The sequence below is a fragment of the Uranotaenia lowii genome, chromosome 2 (genome assembly GCF_029784155.1).
Source record: "Uranotaenia lowii strain MFRU-FL chromosome 2, ASM2978415v1, whole genome shotgun sequence".
Lineage (NCBI taxonomy): Eukaryota > Metazoa > Arthropoda > Insecta > Diptera > Culicidae > Uranotaenia > Uranotaenia lowii.
Genome location: NC_073692.1, coordinates 171424006 through 171442699, shown reverse-complemented (window position 1 = coordinate 171442699; position 18694 = coordinate 171424006). Strand labels below are relative to the sequence as shown.

Here is an 18694-nt window from a genome sequence, read left to right as displayed (position 1 = left end):
ATACGGTAGGAAAATAAATCTAGTTTTTCGAACCTTAACCGAAAATTGTAACTTTCTTTTAGTCTTTCATACCATCTTCGTTTTTCATAAGAGAAACTGCTATATTTTTATTATTCGCATGGATAAATCATAGTTTTGATATGATGCCATTTAAAATTTCAAGTTGAAATTCTAAATTTTTCTATTGAAATCTACTGACTGATATTCTATTTTTTCTTCCAAAGCTTTTAAAACAGATTCAGATTAACCTTATTTATGATAAGCAATCTGATATTTTATTTCGGTTCTCAATTTGAATACTGAATCATGTTTTTATGTGGATACCTTCAACATTTTTATTAGAATGTGCTGAGTTCTAGATTATATGTCCTATCTCAAAAATGCTTGTTTTTATTCGATTTTTTATGTAATGTAAAAAAGAATCACACAAAACTTGTTCTCTTGTTACATCTTCTGTCTTCTGTACGTTCACCAATTAACCGAATAAAATGGAGGTATCTTTCTTTATGGCATTTTTCCCGCGTGGGACAATTCCCGATTTTCAAATGCTAAAATTGAGCTAAATATTCAAAGAAAATATTTTCGAAACCAAATAAAATAAGTTCTTCGAGGTCATGTCGTTTGTCAGAAATTTGATTTTGATTTGTGAATTAATGTTTTTGACAATTTTTTTGTGTTTAAGTACATAAAACGCAAACAAAATATTTGATTTTTCAGAAGATTTTTTTAATGTTCAAATAAAAATTTAAAGTATGTTTGTGATTTTTTTTTGATTTTTGAGATATTGCGAACAGCTGAAAAACGTAAACGTCACGTAAAAAAAATTCTCGTTGTTCAATCTATTTAAAAGCAACCTACCATTGATCATTAGATTTTTGTAAAAATAGCTTTTCAGTAACTTTGTCGAACGGGGTAAGACTTCATGGCTGAATAACTGAATTCATATTTCTCGTTTAACGTTTAAAAACTAAAATCAAATTCTTTTCATCAAGTAATCCGATATTTTAGTCGGACTCTTCAAAATAACTCCCCCAGTGTAAATGAGTTGGATAGATTTCTGCTAATTTTTCCAAATTTCGTTTCAGTATAACGTGATTTTCTGAAAAAAATATGAGCTTCTGATGTAGACTCGAACTTCGTCAATTCTGGATTAGTGTATAAGATAGATGATAAGCTTAAATCTTAGTTTTTGAGATGTGGATTCATGTCAAAGCTGTCTGATTTGACATATGAATTCACATCACAATTCAAATTTTTAAATTCCTTTCACTTATTTCTTCATTCAGATTTTTACAGGGTTGCTAGCGATTTTTCGTTTTAAAATTCCAAAGTTTTTCCCGGTTTTTTCCGGTTAAAAATGATGATTTTTATGATTTTTTTTATATACAGTCATGGTGAATTAAAAAAAATCAATGCTAAGCCCTTACATTTTTTTCAATTGTTTTCCAAAACTTGTTAATGGGTAAGAAATCATGACACATATTTCGACGTCATTAACACGTAGTATTTCCGTATAAAATTGACAGGTTTTCATTTTTTACGTTTAGTTTTTACGAATCCATCGAAATTAGCATCTATTTATTGTTATGCTCCATAATTTGAACAATTATGCAAAAACAAGTCCAGTTAACTTGATCTTGGTTGTTTTGAGCCACTGTGAGAGTTTCCGCTTTTCTAGAATTTGTAAAGAGTTGTGCTGAAATTTTTATAGTTTGTTGAGAAATATTTAGAAAATACATCAAAACATACATAGAATCAAATCAGCTTGTTAACTTGAATAGGGATTTGTCTGACAAAACTTAAAATCATTATGTTGCCTGAAAATATTTAGTTATTTTATTAGTGCAGTTATATTTTCTGTATGAATAAAAGCATGTTATAGAAAAAAAACTTTTTTTTATACAAATTAATGAATATAACTTTAGAAGTGCTCTAGTCATTTGAACTAAGGATTCGTGAAAATATAGAAAATCGTGAATAAGACAGGATTAAACTTCAATCATTTCAATGTAAGATATTAATTTGTATCAGAGTAAAAACCTTATGACAATTTTCCCGGTGAAGTGCCAAAATTCCCGGTTTTTTCCCGGTTTCCCGGTGACGTGATGAAATTCCAAAGTTTTTCCCGGTATTCCCGGTTTTCCCGGTTCGCTAGCAACCCTGTTTTTAAGTTCTTTTTTTCAGATATTCGCAATGAAAGTGCAGAATGGTAAAAATTTTAAATTAATTAACGTTATTAAACGCACAGTTGTGAAACGTTTATTTAATTCAAAAACAATTTTATATTCACTGCAGTGCACAATATGCTTGAGCTAAGAATAAGCTAAGTTTGTGGTCAAGACATCTCGATTTTTCAAATATTCTCGACTTTTCCCGGCATTTCATTCATTATTATAAAATCCCGACATTTTCCTGCTCCTCCCAAATGGTTAACAATCTTGGAATAAACGACTATAGATCGTAAAGTTTCTGAGAGAAAGTTCAGTCATGATGAAATGAATGTATTTTAGGATTTAATAGGATTTAAGAATCCATAAAATTTTTTCCCAGTTTTGATTTAAAATTTCCGGTTTTTTCCCGGTTTTCCCGGTCTCATTTTAAATTCCCGGTTTTTTCCCGGTTTTCCCGGTTCGCTGGCCACCCTGCAGTATTTTAATCCTTTTCCACCACTCACACATACACAACAGTTTTGACCGTTATCAATTCGATAACGATGGATTTTGAATGAAACTGTGCAAAATATTTTTTTTTTCGTTTTCTCTAGCATCGTAAATATCTCAAAAACGCGTTGATTTTAAACTTGAAAATAGGTCGTATAGTACTTTTTACAAGCAACAAATGCTGTCAAAATGTTGTATGTTCGATAACTCAAAAATAAGTTATCCGCAAAGAAAGTGTCCCATTTCTAAAATGTGCGATGTAACTCAAAACTGAGATGCTGAGAACATCGATCTGACTCAAACCGGAACTTAAAATGTCAGCTTCTTATTTTCGAGTTTCACTTTCTAAGGACTCCCGTTTTAAGTCTTCATTCGAAAAGAAGGAGATATTGGAAAAAAAATTCTCTGAATATAAATTTTCAAGCCATTAATTAGATTTCGAACTGAATTCATTTGAGTTGCAAATATAGTAAAATTTTTCCTCGGATTGTATTTTAAAACGATCCAATAGACACTTGAATCCTATTGAGGAAATTTAAAAAAAATGTCAAAAAAGGAATGTCGATCGGTTAGTGATTCGGCAGTTCAAAGTAGAACCCCAACACAAAACCCAACAGCGTTGGACGATATATAGATTCCATTAAATGGCGACCGTTAAAAATTGACGAATCGATGCTCCATGTATGCTGAGTATCAACAAACTGAGGTGCCAGAATGGCGCTGGAAAACAATTTAAGTGTTACCCAAAAATTACACATTGTAGAATTTAAATTGGTTGATTCCGGAAGTGAAATAACACCAAAACACTTGACAAAGCTAAGATTCTGTATGCAGTTAGATTTTTCTTCCAAGGCAACCGTCTAAAAATAGTTTAACGGGATTCAACGTTATGTTGAACTATGTAAAGGGACCCAGAAAAATACCTTCTTGATTTTGATAAGTTTTGAAGCGATGAGTGTCACGTTTGCTCTTCCTAAATAGCAAGTCCTACCGACTATTGGCATGAAAGGATATCATAGATAATTTATTCCAGTGTGGTACGCGGTGGCACCATTATTGGCTGCTACTGTAAATTCCTAAATTCCGCGATTAGGTCGCCGCCCTGAAGGCACTACTAAGTAACCAAAGTGCAGCCTGGCTTATGATGTTTTATCGGCACCCACAATCAATACCATCAGTCAAGTTAGGCGCGCATTTCAGGACGCATAAAGCATATGGTGGCGGTGCTATATTATCTAGATATTCAAGGCACTTCTCCCAGCTAATATTAAGGCAAATTCTTTGTTTGATGGCGTTGGCGGCAACGAAACTACCCCCGTTAGGTAAATAGTTTTAAATTTCTCGGTCGGTTGGCTACCCAGCGAACCCCGGGAAACGTTAGAGGGTAACATGAGACACCTACGCGCGTCTAGCTCGGCAGGAAAAATCTACGATGGCGTTTAGCTGCCGAACGCCACCATTCCATTGAAACACCTCTCAAAGCTCAATAGATAGATCTACCCAGCCGCAAGCAACGAGAGAATGAAGCAAAAGGAAGATGATCTCTGGAAAGGAGATAGATAACGTTACCGAGCCGCCCCCGGCTGTCACCTCATCCTTCTCTCTTCAGCAGATGGTGCTAGATGATTAACGAGACGTCGTTTGCGGTTGGTGCAGTCATAATTTTGTTCCCATAAGAGAACGATGGAACAGGAGATGTGTTCGCGCACGTCACAAATCATGTAAATTAGTCACATCGCTGTCGGGAAAAAAATGAAAGTTCTATAATGAAACCACATTTTTATTATACGTACACGGTAAACTGAGCTTTATTTCTCGCTTGACGTTTCTTATTCCTGATGCCTGCCATTCAAAATTATCGTACTTTAAACTCATTACCATAGCGTGGGGAAAACGGTTAGAGGGATAAACAAAGACTGTTTGCGGGATTGGAACTTAGTTTCTTATAACTCGTAACGATTGACACAACACCTGAACCAATTTAAAAAAAATCAATACAAAAAAATCCTTGGAAAAGATTTACTAACACTTCGAAACGTTGGAACGACATATCTGAAATTTTGCGGAAATCTGAACCATATGAAATTATTCTGATAACTCTTCATTTAAATCCATAAATTCTCTCACAAAAACAAAACAAAAAAAAACACGAGGACAACTATTGTCAAAGTTAATCATGGACAGAGGAAACATTCAAATTTTTGACAAACGAACGTTGGGTACAAATGCAAATTCGTAGTTATTTATTCCGAAGGCATCACCCAACAATGTGTCCAAAACTTTACGGTTCCATTGGGCATAGTAGGAGAAAAAACCCTTCTCGCTTAGTTCCCCAAACAAAAATGTCCACTACGCTTGTGTTTCTGTTTTTAGTTTCCGTTGACTTCGAAAGCGGATGAAAGCTTTCTGACCGTTTCTTTCGTAGATGAAGCAACAGGAACAACAGGAGGAGGCCGGGAAATAAGAGAACCGGAAAACCAAAACAAAAAAAGGGGGAAGTCATTATAAACAGATAAAAACGCATTTGAAGCACAAATTTTGGGTGTCTGGCCGTTAGTTTTGCGTGCCGCCGTCGGAGAACGATGCCGAAGGTAATGGTTTTTTTCCGACTGACACACACTTACACACTAATTTGTGTACAGAACAAAGCACAATGACTAACTTTTCTGCCGTTCTGTGTCAAATGTATCTATAGCTTTTTTTTGTTACTTTCATCTACCCCTACTAATTGCCCAAGGGATGGGAAAATAATGAATGTCAGACACAGTGGCACTAGGTTTTTAAAGAGCTCTTCACTTAATGGAAGCGAGCTGTTACTTATTAAAAACACTGCTAGACGACGCAATGTTCATCGGAAAAAGGAGCTTCAAACTTCTCACGGTGAAATATTGGGAAAATGAGTGCTGTTTCTGTTTGCGGTTACATTTGAAATTTTCAAAACGTTAAAACGTCTTCATGTTTTAAGCTTAGATTTCCAGAAGTTTTGCAACACGTATCTGGGCCGGACAAATTCGGGCAATTTTATCTGAAACCCTGACAAAATCGGACATTCGATTTCAAAATAGACGACCGAAATTCCGGGCAATATCCGGGTAAATTTTGTCAAAATTTAGAAATTAATCAACAAAAATCAAGAAAAAAAAACTTGAAAAAAAAATTTCTCACAAAACTTATCAGCAGATTTTTAATCGTTTTAAGGCTTCTATAAAACCTTTGATGATTATTTTTATAAAACATGCTAAAAAAATCGTTATGGACGCATAAAAAAACAACACAATTTGTTTTGTTTCCGGTCGAAATAAGGTGAATGAATCCGGATACAATCCGAGCATATTCCAATAAAATCAATCGGCAATCGGGACCGGACTTTCCTTTAATTTTGAAAAAAACCGGTCAATCTGGCAAGCTGATTTCAAACCCTTCGAAAAAAATACTTAAAATACAAATACTTAAAGGCTGCAGGTCTAAATCTTACCGGATGAATAGTTTAGATTGATCGATCAGATGAAACGTCTCAACTTACCTGGAAAGAGATAAGAAATAAAAAAAAAATTAGTAACTTGGAAATAGAAATAAATCTGCTTTTGCTTAGAAATGAGTTTTGAGTCATTTCTTAATTAAAGAGAATGACTTATTTTATAATTAATACACATGCGTTTTACACAAACATTTCTTAAACATTAGAATTGCCATTCCACTTCCACCCACATTGAACATTTGAGATACAGACATTGATTAATGTAAGAATAGGTTGATTAATCTTAAAAATAATATTTTGACCCCGAAATCTTTTGTTTTCGACTGAAATAAATATTGAAGCTTAGAAGTTGAAATAACAAAAAACAAACTGAAAGTTTATTTTTATAAAAATACAACTACATATTCATTTCATTGTTATATTCTGATGACTTATCATAGAATGTTTTAGAGATGAAAATTGAAAAAGATACCATGGTTCACCTCAATTCCGCAAAGTTAGCGATTGTTAGCATACTGTTAATTAACCCTTCGTTTCATAAAGCAACAATTTAGCAACAATTAATATATGGAAAAAGTGTTAATCGTATTCAATTTTAATTTTTTTTCTTGATGTACTCATCATTTCAAACTGTTAAAAATGATTTTTAAGGAAAAACTAAAAAATTCTTGAAATGAAGGGTTAAGTATTTCTACAAATTTCTTTAAACAGGGTGATCACTCAATTCCAATTTTTGATTTCCGCATTTTCCCGACATGTTCCCGCATAAACTCACGAAATTTCCGATTCTCATGAACTTAAAAAAATCAATCACTTTATTATCAATTTTTCACTTTATTTATTTAAGAACTTGCTATAATTTCTAGGTATAATGATGAAATTATCATGAAATACTAAGATTTAAGAGATTAAAAACCTCACTGTTATCGGCTACAATTCTGTGTATATTCATATCTTCACAAGAAATCCAGTTCCGAAATCAATAAAAACGTTTAAGAAATCAAACCGAAATGAGAAAATGCACAAATTTTGATACCACTTAGAATTGGAGCCGTTTTGAGTAATTTACAGGAATATTTTAAAGCAGTGACAGTCAGGGCCGTAAGAAAACCAACTCATGAGGGGGGCCTTTGGTGACCATTTTTTAACTACGATATTTTTGCTTAATACACGAATAATAAAAATAAGAAACAATTTTTTATACTGTTTGATTATTAAATTTTAAGTTCTTTATAGAAACAGATTTTCGTATAAAGTAGAAACTTTTAGAAATACATCCTTAAATTTTTGAAATGGTAAGCCTTTGAGAAACTCTTGAGTAAAAAAAAGGAATCTTTTAATTGGCTAAAAAAATGGCGAACCTTCTTGATTTTAGTATAGAAAAAATTTTTTTTCCAGAAACCTTTCAACATAAATGAAATTTTCAAAAGTTAAAGTAATAGATTAAAATTTTTTGGTTCAAATCTGATTCTTGTAAACTCATTCCAAGTTTAAGATTTTAGTTGAAAAATTTGGCTTTTGAAAAAACTCCTTAACTCCTTAACAACATAACTAACTCGAATTTTACATACAATTTATAATTTTTAGCTGAATTATGTTTTCAAATGTCTTGATGAAGAATTTGATATTCTGAATTCAATCTAACAATCAAAATTATAAGTACACTGAGCTTTTTTTACGCAGTTTTTTTTACACGTTATTTTTTTACGCGGATTTTCGAATCAACGCGGTTTTTGAGAGAAAATATTCTAAGACTTTTTCAAAGGAAAACACTTAGAATCTTTTTATAGTTGGGAAAATCTTAGCTCTGAGACTAAGAACGTGATATATGAGATCTGAGACTTGAGACCTGAGACCTGAGACATGAGACCTGAGATTTGAGACCTGAAATATGAGACTCGAGATCTGAGACATGAGACCTGAGATATGAGACATGAGACATGAGATATGAGACATGAGACATAAGACCTAAGACATGAGACATGAGACATGAGACATGAGACATGAGACATGAGACATGAGACATGAGACATAAGACCTAAGACATGAGACATGAGACATGAGGCATGAGACCTGAGATATGAGACCTGAGACATGAGACATGAGACCTGAAACATTTGATCTTTTACAAGATAAATTCCCTAACGAAAAAGTCATTTCTATAATTTAATTTTGATTGTGAATTTTGAATATTAATTCTAAATTTTCTTTCTGCACCTGATCTCAGAATTTGAATTTTAGAGTTGTTTTTTTGGATTTCAATGCGATTTCTGAAACATAAAAAAACTATTCTTGAATTTTGATTCCAGATCAGCATATCCATTACAAGCCAAGAATTGAAATTTGTTTTAGACTCTCAACCATGAACCTATAATTTTAATTTTGGTGTTTCGGGTTTCAATCCGAATTATTATTTTTATTATAACTTCCATATGACTTGCCAATTTAGAACAAAATGTGAATATAAAAAAATATATGCATATGATTCAAGTTTTCAATTTTGGATCGCCAGTTTGAAGCTTTATAATGTTTGGATTTTGCAAAAAAAAATGTTTTAAACTGTTGTTTTTTAAATAGAGTTTTTAAAGGAATTGTGTTTGAAAACTTTGATTAGAAATTAAACAAAACCTAAGATGGTTTCTAATTTTATTTGTTTTTTTTTTTTCAAATTTGTAAAATTATCATCTAAATATTGAAAACGCATATGAGTTTCGAAAATGACGTATCTAATTTTGAATGAAATGCAAAACCAAATTTGATCGAATACAAAACAGTTTTGATTGCTATTTTTAATGATTCAAAAATCCCAAACTGGATACAGAATCCGAAATATGAAAACTGAAATGCAATTAAGATTTTGATAATATGGAACTAGAACATCTGGAATGAGTATAATCTTATTTCAAATTTAATTTTAAGAAACAAATTTGTTGATAGCAAGAAAATATTGAAAAACTGAAGCAGAATTCAGAACCGGGGATTAGTTTTCGAGGTTTTGGCATTGGGTCTGGGTTAAGATTGTTACATTACTCTATAATCAAAATCTGATTAAGAATTTAAAATTTTGAGTGTAGAGTAGAATATTTCGCTTGTTTTTCTGGGCCCTGATGGTGGGTTTAACCTAGGGTGGTCTAACCGGTTTTACCGAAACCGGTAAAACCGGTAAAACCGTCCATTTTCCAATACCGGAAATACCGACTTTTGGGACGGTAAAAATCCGGGATTTCCGGTAAATTTTTCATCAACTTTTCATCATCTTTTCATCAACGGCACTGTAATAAAATTGACACAGCTAAATGTTTTTTACCAAATATGTATGAGTACAAATACTTTTATTCAATCAGTTTCAAACTCTAAGCTCAATAAACCTTGCTACAAGGTTTAAGTATGTGAGATAAGATTGTTGCTAAAACTTGCCGATGTACTTTTTGAATTAAAGCTAGAGTGGCGTTTAAAAAAGCATTGACAAGCTGCCTCTCTCACTCAGATGAAATATTTTCATGAAACTTTACACATTTCAGTTCAGCTATCGAACTAACGCTTCACAACATTTCAAGACCGTACAAGTGAACAATGACTGAAAAAAGAAACAGCTACAAGAAATTTAAGATTGCTTGATTATTATATTACAGTAGTTTTCATTGAAAAACTGGAATTTGGTCAAAAGATGCGAACATGTTTTATCTATAAACAGGCCAAGTTTTTCAAAATCGTTCTTAATGGTGGAGGGCTTTCAAAAATTAAAAACCAAAAATGTTGATTAGAACCTTTCTACTTTGTTTTAAAATTAAAATGTTTCAATAGAGCCAGCATTTAAACACATGTTGAAATATTTGTATGAAATTTCTCTATCAATATTTTCAAGTTAATTGATGAAACTCTGTTGTTTTTATTTTTAATGCTGTTGAAGCATTTTTTCCGACAAAGCAGTAAAAAAGTTTTTATAAATTTGCAACAGTATTATAGCAACAAAAGGCGTATGGATCAGATCCAAACAACTATATTTATTGCTGAATTTTGACTGATTTTTAAAAGATTTTCAATTCTATTTGTTTGTTTTAATTTAGGAAATGCAAACATAATGCTATCACGACCTAGGTTGCGAGGAAAACATCCGTATTTAAGACAACAATAATCTGTAATTTTGTGAATCAACCAAAAACTTTGTGACAGTGTTTGAGTTTTGTTTGGTAATTGATTAAGTCATTTTTTAAAGGAAAATCTTTTTTTATATCAAACTTCGTATCATTTTCATGAAAGACTATAAAAACTTTTACTAAATCTGTAAAATCTATTCTTCAATACTGTTCTACAGAGTTTAGGACAAAAATTCGTCGCAAACTATATGAAACTTCTATTATTTTTGCATCCTCAATGTGAAATAAAAATAATAAAATGACGTTGATAAATATCATGATTATCATGAGAGTGATGATAGATTTATTACAAAGTGATAATTTATAGGCTTAATGCAATATTTTTCAATTGAAAATGTTGCAAAATCTATTGCGTTATAAATTCTGCGCATTTTATGCCATTACTACTGCAATTAGACGAAACCTTTTCATGAATTCGATATACTTTGAAAAATACCGGTTTTACCGGTTTTATCGGTTTTGAAAATTCCAAATACCGAAATACCGGATTTGAAAAAAACCGGTAAATCCGACCACCCTAGTTTAACCTCTAAATTGATTCTGCTACTGTGGAAAAAAAAACAACAATTTTCAAAACGGAAACTTTGGTTTTTGCTGTTTTTCAAAGCCTTAAAAATGAAATCAGGTAGGTATAGTTCGCAACTTACGACCTATACTAACCGATTATACTTTAATACTAATCTCATGATGGTTTTTCTTCGCTATTATCTAATTTTACCAGCAGAAATTCCATTGAAAGCGCATTGAGGTGGCTCAAAAATTATCAAGTGTTGTTAATTTCGAAACAGTTGTATCCACTAAATTGCCCTCAGTTTCTTTCAAAAGAAAAGTATTGGACCAAAAAGTAGCAGAATTGAAGAAGGAAGATGCAGCCACCTAGAATACAGTTTAGGCGATGTAAAAGTGGGAAAAACTGATCAATATCATGACTGGAAAAAGTGTGCGCCAGCCGATGAGTGATTCCAACAATAAAGTAGACATTTTTCTGACAAAATCTTCATTTTCTTCTTAGAAAGTATTTCGATCAAACGAACGGTTTTAGATATACACGCATTCGAAACTGTCCCATTTCTAAAAGAAATAAGCTTAATTTTTTATCGGAGACAAAAATGTGTAAAAAAGTTCACTAAATGTGCGGAGTACCTACTAAATTCAAACATAAAAGCCCCAAAACTCAACGTTTTTATTGAAAGTAAGTACATCATGGTGATCCGTTTTATCGAAGATTCAACGATTCAATAAATATGCGAAAATTTTTATCTTTTTATAATTGTTTTTCAGGGTTTTATAATTGCTAATTGAATATTTGATGCATTGAAATTTTCTTATACACTACTGAGTTATGCTTAAAAATAATACTCCGAGGACGTATATAAGCTTGTTTGCAGTAGAGATGTAACAAAATTTTAACGAAAAATCTACTGAAAATGGATGAAAATGTATAGATTTTGATAAGTTTATGATGCCATAAAGACAATTTCGCGTAAGACACCAATTGCAGTTATTTTTGGTTTCGTTCGTAGTTTTTACATTTTTCCTATTAATAAAACGGGTAATAAGTCATGAGTGGCCAACCGGTGGCCCCCAGGCCACATTTGGTCCGCGAACGTCAATTTGTAGCAGTTGAAAAAAAAATCTTCAAACTTATTTCAAATTTTCACTCTTCAAAATTCGAATCAAATAATTTCGTAGCTTTAGAGACAGTAAAAAGTCGCTTCATTGGACTTGAAAATCCGGCCGAACTATTCAACTATAAATTTATTCAAAAGCTTGCCAAACAACACCAAAATGCCAAAATAGGCTAAGATTTCAAAATATTGAAAAGCGTTAACGTAAGCTGATTGCAAGAATTGGAACACCGCAAAATTTACTGTGATTCCCCGTTAAAGAAAAAAAATCATCATTTTGGTCTGGGAGAGCTTAATAAAACAAATTTGGATGAGGTAAATATCCTGCATTTTATAAACTTGGTTTGTTGATGAAAGGTTGCTAGTCATTTTTTGGATGTTTCCCTACGAATTTAAAAAAATATTTCCTACTAGGAATGTAAGAAATGTTTGGGTTCAATGAAATGTTATAATAACAAAGTTTCTTTAAAAGCATAGAAATATTTTTCATCAGAATTTTTGAAAGTGTACTGAAGTTTTATCGCAGACAAACTTCGGCTTAAAACCAACCAGTGTTTTTCTCCACATGAGAACATTTTCAGATTTTTGGGGAAAAAAATTATTACTCAAAGTCTTCTATCCTATTTAGTTTCAAAGATTATGGTTATTTTATATCGAAACGGGAACAAATGTTTTGAATTGTGATTTTTAAATCGTCGCATTTTTTTACTAAACTTTCCTGTTTTGGATCATGTTCACTTGATGTAGTTTTAATACAACGAAAAGCCAACACGTTTTTTGGGAGAAATCTTTTCTTTACGTGATACATTTCCGTTTATTTTTAGCTTTTAAAATTTTGAGTACAGCTCTGGGAAAATTTTCAGAAGCCAAAATTATTTCTTTTGTGATGTGACTCGAAAGAAGTCTTAAATTATTAAAATTTTCCAAATAAGGTTGTTGATCTCGTTTTCTCAAAACTGTTAAATTTTTCGATAAATTAACAACAATTTTATTCGAATTACACAACTGGACGAGTTTAAAGGCGTTATTTTGGGTCCTATAGAAGCTATGGCTCATCAAATAAAAAAAAAATTTGAAATTGTTTATTTATGCCCATACCATTCTGCTTAGTTCTATCAATCATTGATTATTGAGTACTGGAAGATGTTTGTTATTCATTGGGATTTAAAATATTTCTTATGTGTGAGCATTAAATAAAAAACTGTGTTATTAATTTTTTTTCTCATATCATCTACACCATGACCATGAGGCAATTCCTTTAAAACTCTGGAATATTTTTAAAACTTAAAAAAAAAATAAAAAAATTAATGCTGTGGTATACAAATGACAAATCTTACGCCCTTTTTCATGATGTCCCGTTTTATAGTACAACTTTACACGAGAAAGTAAAATGCAATTTTTAAGTTTATTCTAAGTTATTTGAGTTTTACTGTTTAGTTAAAATTCACAATTTTCACGTGTTCAGAGTTGTTGATATGGTTGGAGGTGAAATAAAGCTATCTAAGAACAGAATAAACCCTAAGTTCCAAATTAAAATCTATTCCAAAACGTACCAAGTCCAAGTTACAAGTTTCGGAGTTTGTGTCACCTACTTACTTGGGCATTGAATTGAAAAAAAATAGATAGTAAAAAAGCCCAAAACAAACAGGCCTGTCCTTAGAAAGGTAGTAAAATTACAAATGTTTTTTTTTGGTTTTTGGATTGCTCTCATCACAATTCTTAGCGAATTTTACTAAAAATTTGAAAAATGTGAGTTTTTGTACACCTTAAAGCTGCTCAAGTAACTCGAAATCAACTAAATATTGACTTATATTTTCCTCTGCAAAATTGAACTCAAGAAAATTATGCTTTTTTTCAGTTGATAGAAAAGCTTAATATAGGAATCGCTTGTTTGGTTATATAAAAAAAAAATCGAAAAATTGAAAATGCTGAAAATTGATTTTGCCGGACAAATCTTTAAAAAAATCAATGAATTGGACCAAATTGCACAAAAGCTTTCATGCAACAAAGTTGCGTACTGTTTCCATCGTAATTAAAATAGTTCATGATTTTTTTCAAATATTCAAATGGTTTTATTAAGGCATTTTACTTATAAAGTTTTTATCTGCCGAGAGTATTTTTGCTAACTTTGGGTAGGTGCGAGGAGGGTGTTCATGAAAATCGCAAAAACGGATATGTCGTCGGTTGGTATTGAAAGGGTTCATGGACCTTTCCGGTGTTGCTGTATTCGTGCGTAGTGCGTTTCGACTAAGAATTATGTCTTTAGGCAACACCAAGTTGATGCGAATTAATGATCATGATCGAAGAATTTTTTCTATTATTAAAAATAGACAAGTGTAGTAAATGCACAAATTTCAAATAGGTTTGTTTCAAAATACCTAGATAGACCGAATAAATCCTGTACAAATATCTAATTCTTCTTTTGCCTGTCCCCCCACTTTGAATTTTTTCGAAAATCCAGAAGGAGGAGGAAATAAAGTTATTTTAAAGGTATTTTATTGGAAAATTTGATATTCTTTTTGAAAATTTAAACAGTTGAAACAGCGAAAGTCAGATTATAGGAGATGGTAGTTATATTAGCTTTTAAATTCGAAATTTCTGATATTTTCGATTTAAAATAATTTGAATTATTTATTTTGTGCAATGTAGATTGTATACAAATTTGCCAATTTTTTTCGAATTTATTGAAAATCTGGAATATTTTTAATCATCCCCTCTCGTTATGCCTCAACTCCACGTGACAAGAGAAGGATTTGAAGGCCCAAATCGATCACATAAGAGTTGATCAACTCGAGTCTATGTGGTAGAAGATTTCTGATCATCTAACAACATTCTCAAAGATTATGTTAGCAGGAAAGGTTTTATTGATTTTCTGTTGGGTAACCAGAAAAAATATTATTTCGTTTTGGGAGATGTTCTTTTAGGAACACATATTTTTTTTAAGGGGCCACCATTTTGCGTTTCTCATTTCCATTCTAAGAGTATTTACTAAAAGTGAATTTTAATCATATTTTCAGTACATTACACTTAAAGCGGCTAGCGGAACACGGATCTCAAAAACTTTTCGCCTGACATTCTTTAGATAATGTCAAAAAATTTACTCGCAGAAACTTTCTCCAACAAACGTGCTTGTCGGAAAATCCCAACCACATCCATCCATCGACGAAGAGGAAACAAATTTTCCAACTGCTTAGCAAAATCTCCCGTGTTGACATGTTCGGAGCCAGTTGAATCCCTGGAACTGGCGGAAAAAGGGAAAATGTCAGAAACTTTTCTGACATTAGCTAAAGCTACCGACCCGCACTTAGACGGGAGGGTAACGATGTTTTCTACAACACGTCGGTTGTAAGAGCCAGCCGGTTCTGGCTGTCACAACCGAAAATACTTTTGAGGGAAAACCATTAAGTTTTAAGTATCTAATATTGCTCCGCAAGTTGCTCGTTTCAGAATAACTATAGAAGGCATCAAAATCATCAATAAAGGACCGTAAACCTGTAAAGCAAACCCCTTCAGCAGCTAATCAATTTAAGCATAAGATAACTAGCAAAAGCGTTCCCCTCGACCATTCTCGTTAAAGGGTGGTTGGGAGACGTTCTGCGAAACGCGGATACAGGGAAAAACAAGAAAATTAATTATTCACCTCTCTTCTAGATGATTGAGCCAGCCCCCCCCCCCAAAGCCAGGTTGCCTGCTTGCTTGGAAGGTTTCAGAAATTTGATTTGCTCCCCGGAGGCGCTGTTTGACTTCTTCTTCACCGGTTCCAGAAGGTGAGAATCGGAGGAAGAATCCTAACCTGAAAGATCAAAGTCCCTGCGAGGCACTTTGATTCGCTTGAATTATAAATAGGCATCGATTATCACCATCTTACGTTTTTCATCAGTCGCTCTGTATCGCTTCGTTGAGGCATTTTGAAATTAGAGGTTCAAATTCCTTCTTCAAGCGTTTATAAGAATGTTCAAGAATATTTTTTTCACGATTTTTAAAGCCAACTGTTAAAAAAAGTTAAATATTTCAGTTGTGGAATCATTAGCACTTTTTTGATGGTAGTTGATTGGATTCAAAATAGAAACCTTGGAACAGAAACCATTCTATAAGGCTAAATAGTCCGATCATCGCTGGTCAATTTGCTGAAAATTAAACAACTGGTCAACAAGCTCCAAGCTCTTTTGTGGTATATCGTTAAGATAAAGTTTGTGGCTACTTTTCAACAGTCAGCATAAACATGGATGAAACGATGGCAAAAACGCCAAAAAGGAATGCCTAGGTCTAAGAAAATCTCGACAAAGGTTTAACATTAAATTAACTGAACAAAAAACACGAATCTTGTTCCTACTCCAACCTAAGTTCGATTTGCCTAAATTAACCTTTAAGAAGACTCGTTCGAAGCGTTCCGAAGTTCCAGCAGGCATTCGCTTTTCCTTCGTTTCCATGCTTTCCAAAACATTCTTGAAGAAATAAAATAAATTGAACTTCGCCAATCCAATACCCACCTTAAGAAATTGGAAACCTTTTCCGATCCCTTCAGAAGAGTTCAGAGAACTGGACCGGGCAGCAGCAAAAAAGGTCAAACTTTTTTGTTCGAGTGAATGGCAGGTTTTTTCTTCCTCTTCCCCCAGGTATTTAAATGCATGCTTCAACCGAGAGAAGAAAAAAATGTGGGGGTAACAAGCACCGTTGTTGATTTGAATGAACACAGTTAGGCACCATCGAAGCAGCGCCAAAACCCATTGGAACGGAAAATCGTTCGTTTTTCTTTCGAAGTTCGGTTGGACTCCCACGCGCCTCTTGGACCAGACGATTTTGCGGTATTCGACTTGCTATATTTTGCTTAATTTTCTGGGTTATGGAACAGTTTATTTCTCAGGCCGAAACTTTAGCCCAATGAAGTCTGATGTTGACCCAACCTACGCACACCTACTGATTTCGGTATCAAGGATAACAGAAAACTTGCTGATTTTGAAAAATATATATTCTTTGTCATTGGTTCGTTAAACTGATGGAAAAATGCTTCAAAAAGGGAGACGAACAACTGCAATAATTTTTAATCAAAACCAATTTAAGACCAGCTTTTAAAACAATATTTTTTGTTAACCCCAAGGGGATTCTTCACCATAAATCAAACTTGTAGACATGTCACACAACTATTTGTAGTGATGCCAAACAATACTTGTCATGGTATGATATTTGGCGATTTTTTATTAGTCAAATAACTCTTTAAATTTATTACAGCAAAATAAATATGAATAGATTTCTTGATATTTGGATCACAATGATTTTTACCATGTGTGTCCCCATTCACTCCATTTTAAGTTATTAAGAAATAAGAATTCCAAATGAAAAATACAGTGTTTCAATACAGTTTTGTGACAATAAAATTTAATGTTCTTATCACGTCTTTGGAATATTTCTTACCTGAATATTTACTATCAATTTTCAAAGGTCAAAGAAACATGGGAAATCAAACAAAGGAAGAAAAAAAGTAGCCGTAAATGTCAAGAAATATCCTAAAAAAGTACAACCATCTCGAACTTCACCTTTTTTTTCTAGTCATTTTTTAATGATTAGTAAGTGTTTTCGTTATTTGTTTTTTTCTTAGTTTTCGTTTTTTTTTATTTTGTTTGAATTTTTGTAATTTTGTTTTCGTTAAATTTTTAATATTTTGTAACAAATTCTGTCGTTCTGTTTTTTTTTCATTTTGTGTTCATTACAATTACATCTTCAATTTTTTCAATCAATTTTGATCAAAAAATCATTTTCAATTGCTCAGTGTTTTCAAATCATTCATTTGAGTAAATATTTTTTTAAATATTTTTTTTATATTCCTTATTTATTTTTCAATGGTTGATAATTTATTCGTTTTTCTTTTAAATCTAATTAAGTCCGACTTGACTTGAAAAGTGTAACGTATAACATTTCACAGGTTTTAAATTTCCCATACAAAATTGGGACAATCTAATGTACACCATTGGTGTACAATTAGATTGTGTGTACATTAGATTGTCCCAATTTTGTATGGGAAATTTAAAACCTGTGAAATGTTATACGTTACACTTTTCAAGTCAAGTCGGACTTAATTAGATTTAAAAGAAAAACGGATAAATTATCAACCATTGAAAAATAAATAAGCAATATAAAAAAAAATATTTAAAAAAATATTTACTCAAATGAATGATTTGAAAACACTGAGCAATTGAAAGGGAATTTTTGACCAAAATTGATTGAAAAAATTGAAGATGTAATTGTAATGAACACAAAATGAAAAAAAAAAACAGAATGACAGAATTTGTTACAAAATATTAAAAATTGTGAGTGATGCTTTATTTTTATTCAATTTTTATGGTTATTCTTTATTTAATCATCTCTTTTACATTTACTTTTATTCATTCTTTTTTAATCATACTTGATTGATTTAATCATTCTATTTTAGTTTTTATGTATTCTTAAATAATTTCCTTTATTATGTATTCCTTGTTTCATTGATTTATTGGTGTATAGACACAAGGCACCTTTTTAATCATTCAATCTCTCTTTTTAATTTGTTTTTTTTTTTAATTTGTTTTCTTTTTTCTGTTTGTGATTTCTTCTTTTTTTAACTTTTTTTTTATATTTTACGTGTCTTTTTTTAATTTAATTTTTTTTTTTTCAATAAATTTTACTTTTTTCATTTTTCTTTATTAATTTTTTTTATTTATAATATTTTTTTAAATATTTTTTGAATATTTTTTTTACATTTTGTATACATATTTTTAAATTATTTTTTTATACTTCTTT

The 18694-nt window shown here is 31.8% G+C and overlaps 1 protein-coding gene across 7 annotated transcripts in view; it reads right to left on the bottom strand.

The window, feature by feature from the left end:
• LOC129749802 (calphotin-like) overlaps positions 1-18694 on the bottom strand; it is a 321578-nt gene that overhangs the window by 173712 nt on the left and 129172 nt on the right. Inside the window, exon 1 of one of the 7 annotated variants that reach the window (XM_055744891.1) lies at positions 6136-6158. The exons of the other annotated variants lie outside the window; for them this stretch is intronic. The gene's annotated coding sequence lies outside the window, so the exon portion shown is untranslated. Of the gene's footprint in view, positions 1-6135; positions 6159-18694 lie in introns of those variants that run through there. 7 annotated transcript variants of the gene reach the window in all.